Source organism: Carya illinoinensis, chromosome 9, assembly GCF_018687715.1.
Source record: "Carya illinoinensis cultivar Pawnee chromosome 9, C.illinoinensisPawnee_v1, whole genome shotgun sequence".
NCBI lineage: Eukaryota > Viridiplantae > Streptophyta > Magnoliopsida > Fagales > Juglandaceae > Carya > Carya illinoinensis.
Window position 1 is genome coordinate 32,979,169 of NC_056760.1, and position 8,245 is coordinate 32,987,413.

Consider the following 8,245-nt stretch of genomic DNA (forward strand, 5'->3'; position numbering starts at 1 on the left):
AAGTCAATCCCTGTGGATTCGATCCTGTAAGATACTACAACACCTGTATACTTGCAGGTAAAACTGCACTAGATTCTTGATTCATTAATTTGAGTCAAAGTTTAGTCGCAACAAGTTTTTGGCGCCGTTGCCGGGGATTGCAACGTGTGATTATTATTTTTTTTTATTTTAGAAATCTTTTGCTAATTTTTTTTATATTCTTTCTGCAGGTACGATTCTTCACGAAAAAAAAAAAAAAACAGAGCATGTAACATTGCTCTCGTACTCATACCATTTGGTAATCTCGTTTCAAAAAAAAAAAAAAATTTTTTTACTTTATTGCTTGTTTTGCATTTTATTTTTTCTATGATCAATCCTCTATGATGAATGATCTCGTGGCAACGTGATCAAACGGGTAGATTGAGGAGAGGAAATCATTTTAAGTGAATTGGTTGATACTTTGTCAAGTGATTCTAAAAACTCTCAATCTAATACCATGGCTGACAATTGTAGTGTTCATGACGAACTAGAAAATGAAGAGGCACAAAATAATCCGCCAATGAGAACTTTGCGTGAATATTTGCAGCCTACAAGGACAAGTACTCCATCTTGTATGATTTTTCCTACGAATATGGGGAATTTCGATTTAAAACCAGGAGTAATCCAATTACTTCCCAAGTTTCATGGCTTAGATGCAGAAAGTCCTTATTTGCATTTAAAAGAATTTGAAGAGGATTGTGCAACGTTACAAACTCAAACTATCAATGATGATGTGGTTAGATTAAAGTTGTTTCCTTTCTCTCTAAAAGAAAAAGCTAAAAATTGGTTGAACTCCTTGAGACCAAGATCTATTGGCACTTGGCAAGAAATGCAAAGAGAATTTTTAAAAAAGTTTTTTCCTACTCATAGGACCAACACTCTTCGCAGAAATATTATGAATTTTTCTCAAAAGGAAAATGAAACATTTTTTCAGTGTTGGGAACGTTTTAAAGAATTGTTGCTAACTTGCCCACATCATGGTTATGAGACTTGGCGCACAATTAGTTTTTTCTATGAAGGTTTAACATCTCAAATGCGTCAATTTGTAGAAATGATGTGTAATGGCAAATTTTTAAATAAAGATCCTGATGATGCTTGGGACTATTTTGACCAGTTAGCTGAAAATGCCCAATCTTGGGATAACACAGATCATTCTGATCGGTCAAATAAGCCCAAACTCAGTGCCATGTCTCAAGAAGGTATGTATATTCTTAAAGGAAATGATGATGTAAATGCTAGGATAGCAAGTCTGACAAGAAAAGTCGAAGCCATGGAACTTAGGAAGGTAAACTCGGCTAAGGCCATTGAGAAGGAAGAAGAAAATTGTGGCATTTGTGAGATTAGTGGACACCTAACTCAGGATTGTCCAACAATCCCTGCTTTTAAAGAGGTGTTGCATGAACAAGCAAATGTCATGAATTCTTATCGGAGACCATTTTCTTCCCCATATTCTGAAACATATAATCCTGGATGGAGAAATCATCCCAATTTTAGTTGGAGGAATGAGTCCAATATAAATCAAAATCCTCAAGGGCCATCTTCTTCTACTCCTTATGTGCCTCCACATAAGAAAACCCTTGAGGAGACATTACAGACTTTTATGCAAGGGCAAGCCAATATCAACACTTAGACAATGCAGGCCATTACTGAGATGAGAAGTTCTATCAGTGACTTGACCTCTGCATTACATGCTCAAGAAAAGGGTAAGTTTCCTGCTCAACCTCAGCCAAATCCAAAAGGTAAATTTGAGGTAAGAAATTCAAATCCTTCTGATTCAAAATTTGAACATGCAAAGTTCATCACCACTCTACGCAGTGGAAAAATAATTGATAAGAGTATTTCAACAACGAAAGTTGATGAGACCAACAACTCTTTAAATTCCAAGAGTGATGGTGAACTTGAGAAGGTTGAATTAGATGTGCCTGTGAAAGCTCCAATACCTGCCCCATTTCCCCAAAGATTGCAACATTCTCACAAATTGGTTCAAAATGCTGATATTCTTGAAATTTTTAAACAAGTAAAAATCAACATTCCTTTGTTGGATGCAATCAAACAGATTCCTTCGTATGCTAAATTTTTGAAAGATTTGTGCACAGTAAAGCGTACGATGAAGGTGCAGAAGAAGGCTTTCCTCACTGAGCAGGTGAGCGCCATCCTCTAGAACAATTCTCCACCAAAGTACAAAGACCCTGGTTGTCCAATAATTTCCTGTATTATTGGAAATTTTAGAATTGAAAAAGCTTTACTTGACCTTGGAGCTAGTGTTAACCTCCTACCTTACTCGGTATATGAGCAGTTGGGTCTTGGTGAACTTAAACCCACCAAGGTAACATTCCAACTTGCTGACCGTTCAATTAAAATACCGAGAGGGATAGTTGAGGATGTGCTAGTTCAAGTAGGAAAATTTTATTTTCCAGTGGATTTCATTGTTTTGGACACGGAACCTGTCTTTGATGTTTGCACTCAAATTCCTATAATTTTGGGAAGGCCATTTCTTGCGACCTCAAATGCTTTAATAAATTGTAGGAGTGGAGTGATGGTAATTTCTTTCGGCAACATGACTTTGGAGTTGAATATTTTCAATATTTGTAAACAACCTGGTGATGATGATGATGTGCAGGAAGTGAATCTGATCCAAACTCTTGTTCAAAATAAATTTGATTTGTCAAGTTTTTCTGACCCTCTTGAGGCTTGTTTGGTTCATGGTATAAACTTTGATGATGATTCTGTGCTTGCATCTATGAATTTTTTGCTAAAATCTACTCCTATAATGGACACTGATAAATGGAGAACACGTTTTGAGGAATTACTACCTCACGATTTCGTGTCTCTCCCCTCAAGTGTGCAAACACCAAAACTCGACTTGAAACCTCTACCTGCTGATCTCAAATATGCATTTTTAGGCCAAGCAGAGACATTACCAGTGGTCATTTCATCAAGACTGGATGAAATTCAGGAGAAAAAATTAATTGGTGTTCTCATTGAACACAAAGAGGCAATAGGATGGATCATAGCTGATATCAAAGGTATCAGTCCTTTGATTTGTACCCACAGGATTTATCTAGAGGACAATTCTAAACCCTCTAGAGAAATGCAGCGTAGACTGAACCCCAACATGAAAGAAGTTGTCAGAGCAGAGGTGTTAAAACTTCTGGATGTAGGGATCATTTACCCTATTTCTGACAGCAAATGGGTTAGTCCCACGCAGGTGGTACCTAAGAAATCTGGTGTGACTGTAGTTAAGAATGCTAACAATGAATTGATCCCAACTAGAGTTACTACTGGTTGGCGTATGTGCATTGACTACAGAAAACTGAATTCTGTCACCAGAAAGGATCATTTTCCCCTACCATTCATGGATCAAATCATTGAACGTGTAGCGGGCCATAAGTTCTATTGTTTCCTAGATGGTTATTCTGGATATAACCAAATTGAAATTGCTCCTGAAGATCAAGAAAGACCATGTTTACATGTCCATTTGGTACCTTTGCATATCGAAGGATGCCATTCGGACTTTGTAATGCTCCTGCTACTTTTCAACGATGCATGATAAGCATATTCAGTGAAATGGTAGAGCGTTTCGTTGAAATATTCATGGATGATTTTTCTATTTTTGGTGATTCATTTGATGAATGTTTGACTCATTTGAAAAAAATGCTGATTAGATGCAAAGAAAAGAATTTGATTTTAAACTGGGAGAAGTGTCATTTTATGGTCACTCAAGGGATTGTTCTTGGTCACATTGTTTCTTCTCAAGGATTTGAAGTGAACAAGGCCAAAATTGAATTAATTTCTAAATTGCCCATCCCAAAGAACATCAGGGATATCAGATCTTTTCTAGGTCATACAGGTTTTTACAGGAGGTTCATTAAAGGCTTCAGCACAATTTCTAGACCTTTGTGCAATTTATTGTCAAAGGAAAAATCTTTTGTGTGGACTGATGATTGTGAGTTAGCTTTTACAAAGCTAAAAGGTATGTTGATTTCAGCCCCAATTATGCAATCACCTGATTGGAATTTACCATTTGAGATTATGTGTGATGCTAGTGATTATGCTGTTGGAGCTGTGTCGGGCCAACGTAGGGACAAAAAGCCTTGTGTTATTTATTATGCAAGTAAAACTTTAAACAGTGCTCAAATGAATTATTCAACAACTGAAAAAGAGCTACTTGCAGTAATTTTTGCACTTGACAAATTTCGCTCTTATTTGATTGGATCTCAAATTGTCATCTTTACTGATCATGCTGCGTTAAAGTACCTTTTAGCTAAAAAAGATGCAAAGCCCAGGTTACTTAGATGGATCCTTTTGCTGCAAGAATTTGATTTGATAATCAAAGATAAAAAAGGAGTTGAGAATGTTGTTGCTGATCATCTGTCTAGACTTGTTCTTTCAGATTCCATAGAGACAGTTCCTATTAAAGACACATTTCCAGATGAGCAACTCTTTGGTATATCTCAAGTGCTATGGTACGCTGACATTGCTAATTTTCTTGCTACAGGTGAAATTTCTCACATTTGGACTCAACAAGATAAGAGGAAATTTTTTGTGGAGGTAAGAAAATTCTTTTGGGATGATCCATATCTGTTTAAATATTGCCCAGATCAGATAATTAGACGATGCGTTCCCAATAACGAATTTCAAAGTGTGATATCTTTTTGTCACTCTGGGGCATGTGGTGGCCATTTTTCTGGAAAGAAAACTGCTTTTAAAATTTTGCAATGTGGCTTCTATTGGCCTACCATTTTCAAAGACACCCATGAATTTTGTAAAACTTGTGAGAGTTGTCAAAAGTTGGGAGGGATCACCCGCCGGAATATGATGCCATTAAATCCAATCTTGGTTGTTGAAATATTTGATTGTTGGGGCATCGATTTCATGGGACCCTTCCCAGTTTCTTTTGGCAATCTCTACATTTTGGTAGCTGTGGATTATGTGTCCAAATGGATTGAGGCCATTCCATGCAAAAACAATGACCACAAAGTGGTACTGAAATTTCTGAAAGAAAATATTTTATCAAGGTTTGGAACACCTCGAGCCATTATCAGTGATGGGAGCAAACATTTTTGTAATAAGCCTTTCGAGACTTTAATGCGAAAATATGGTATTACTCATAAGGTTGCTACCCCTTATCATCCACATACAAGTGGTCAAGTTGAAGTATCTAATCAGGAGATCAAAAAAATTTTGGAAAAGACGGTTAACCCAAGCCGCAAAGATTGGTCTTTACAACTAACCGATGCACTTTGGGCGTACCGTACTGCTTTTAAAACCCCGATTGGTATGTCCCCATATCGACTCATTTTTGGAAAGGCATGTCACTTACCTGTGGAATTGGAACACAAAGCTTATTGGGCAATCAAGAAATTTAATTTTGATTTGGATAAAGCTTGCTCTCTTCGTAAGTTTCAGCTTAATGAGTTAGAGGAAATCAGGAATGAAGCTTACGAAAATTCTCGTATTGCCAAGGAGAGAATGAAAATTTTTCATGACAAAAATATTTTTCGAAAATCTTTTGAGCCTTCACAAAAAGTTTTGTTGTATAATTCAAGGCTCCATTTGTTTCCTGGCAAACTTCGATCCCGATGGATTGGTCCCTTTGTTGTAAAAACTGTTTATCCTTTTGGGGCCATTGAGATAGAAAATCCAGAGAATGGTAATGTTTTTAAGGTTAATGGACAAAGGTTGAAACCATTTTTGGATGATTTTACTCCAGAGGTTGAGTCCACTACTCTGGAGGATCCTGCGTATCAGAATTAATTTCTGATTCCTCATTGTATATACCGTATGTGTTTGTTTTGTTTTTTCTTCTTTTGTTTTCTTTTGTGTTTTTAACTTTGACAGAAATCTACTCCTTGTGTGCACTCGAGTATCTCAGGTGAATTCTTTCCTCTCTGTTTAATCATTTTCCTCTCAATATGTTCTGCAGTGTTTATCTTGCTCCAATTCATACCTGTATAGCATACATCATCGAATATTCAATTGCTGAACATTGAGGACAATGTCACATTTAGTTGGGGGGAGGGTTTTCTGTTAAAAAATGTGTTAAAAAAAAAAACATTTGTGAGGTGCATTGAAACATAAATGATTAACACACACTTCTAGCATATTTGTGAAATTTGAGTATCTTGGTGAAGTATTTGAGCGGAATTATTTTGTGAAGATTTATTTTCAACCTTAAACATAGAACATGACTTATGATGCATCATATTTTGTTGAAGAGTGACTTGAAACACTGGGATGCGATATTTACAAAAATGAGAATTAATATGATTTATATAGAATGAAGGGCAAGTTTTGAAAGAACATTTTGCACATGCTTATACTTGTAGTGTTCCTCATTAATGTTCATTGATTTAACACTGGAGAAGTAAACTGCAGGACTACCGAGCCATGCCAAAAAAAAAAAAAAAAGAGAAAAGGAATAAAGGCGACTTAGTGAACTTTCCTAAGTAAAAAGGGCTAGAAACAGTTACCTAAGACTTTGGGGGTTGAGTGTCCAAACTTTAAAAACAGAGCTGGCGTGAAAACTGCTAGTCCCTTGGGCTTTGAAGTAGTTAGAATCAGCAATGATTAATCTTAAGGTTGAAAAATCCTATGATAAATCATGTTTATTAGTGAGGAACATACAGAGGTTTAGCCACACACACATATCCGAGTTCTAAGACATTTGCCCCAATTCTATGTGAACAATTATTGAGACTTTCCTTGTAAATATAACTCCTGGTGTTGAATAGTCACGAATCAATTTTTTTTTTTTTTGTCAGAATTCAGAATTATGTTGGATTGTTTTTGTTTGAATTTCGAGCTTTATGAAATTTTCATCTCAATTAATTTTTCACTATTTTGCTCAAGGATTAGCAAAAAGCTAGTTGGGGGGTGTGATTGAGCTGAAATATTGCATGGTTTAGCTATTTAAAACCAATGTATTTTAAATTCTTCGTGACACTATTATTGGTTTTAGATGAAAAAATGATTAATAAGCATAAATACGAGTTGTGATTTTTAATTGATTGATATCATGTTTATGCTTAATTTTATAATTATGATTTAATGAGACAATATTTCCTCACATATATATAGTCTGTTTTTGATAATTTATTTTCTTTGAGTGTTATTTCTTTCTTCTTATTTTCAGTTTAAATAAAATTCAAAAGAGATCCGGTTGGAACTTATGATAAAAAATGCATACTAATTGAGAGGAAGCTTGGCAGCTGAAAATGAAGACACAAAATGAAGAATCAATGGTTATTTTCTTCCTTTGATTATTCAAGATGCATGTGATTCATGGTTGAACAAAACTCACGGAGGCTTGAAATTTTGGTGGTGCAACATTAAAGTCATACAAAGAGTTGACATGTGCTGAAAAAAGGAAGGAAGTGAGGTGCCTTAGTGTTGTGCTGGAAAGTAAAGAGAGGGGGCGGTGGGTGTTTGTATTTTGTTGAAATATGAAGTCGGCTCATGAGGTGATATCATAGTCGGTTTGTGCATGGTTTGAAAGAAAAAAAAAGTCGGTGGGATTAGAAGCTGAAAGTATAAGTGTTCTGATTTCATTGGATTTATTCTTTTGGATGTGAGAGAAGCAGCCGATCGATGCATGAGTTTGGAGCTAGAGAGACCACAAGGGAGACCAAGTGGACGCATGAAAGCACATTGGATATATTAAAAAAGAAACATTGGTTGCTTTTGAATTTATCTCTATTGGGTATATTCGGTGCATGATTTGTTGGAGTTGTGCTGGAATGAGGGACCAACCGGTGGTGCAAGAGTTGAAAGAAAAGGGAGTATAAAGCAACGGATGAAGGAGAGGGGAACGTGGAACCGGAATTAAGGAAATTGATTCAATTAAATGATTCCTCAAGAGGCAGCTAGTGGAGTAGTTGGCTGGGATTAATTATTCAGTGCATGATTAGAGAAGGACCAACCGGTGGGTGCAAGATTAAAGAACCAATTAAATGATTCTTCAAGAGGCAAGTGGAGTTGTTCGGCTATTGATTTTTTTTCTATAAAAAGAGTTAAGTTCAGAAGAAAGTGGGAGAGAGAAGTAAAGGGTAGCAATCGGTGGGTGTAGAGTGAAAGGGATAGGTGGGGAGTTGAGAGAATTGGAGAGAGGAGGAGTCGGTGCAGAATTTTCAACCAAGTGAGATGGTGTGTGCTGGATGAAAAGAGATAGAGAGGAAGTTGAGGACGTGTGAAGAGAGGGAGAGAGAGACGTGTAGGTCGGTTGAAA

At 36.4% G+C, this 8,245-nt stretch overlaps 1 non-coding gene across 1 annotated transcript; it reads right to left on the reverse strand.

The window, feature by feature from the left end:
- Nucleotides 1-898: 898 nt before the first annotated feature.
- Nucleotides 899-1,002, reverse strand: LOC122277877. The gene has a single exon (XR_006229186.1). It is a non-coding gene; the product is annotated as a small nucleolar RNA R71 (small nucleolar RNA).
- Nucleotides 1,003-8,245: the final 7,243 nt, after the last annotated feature.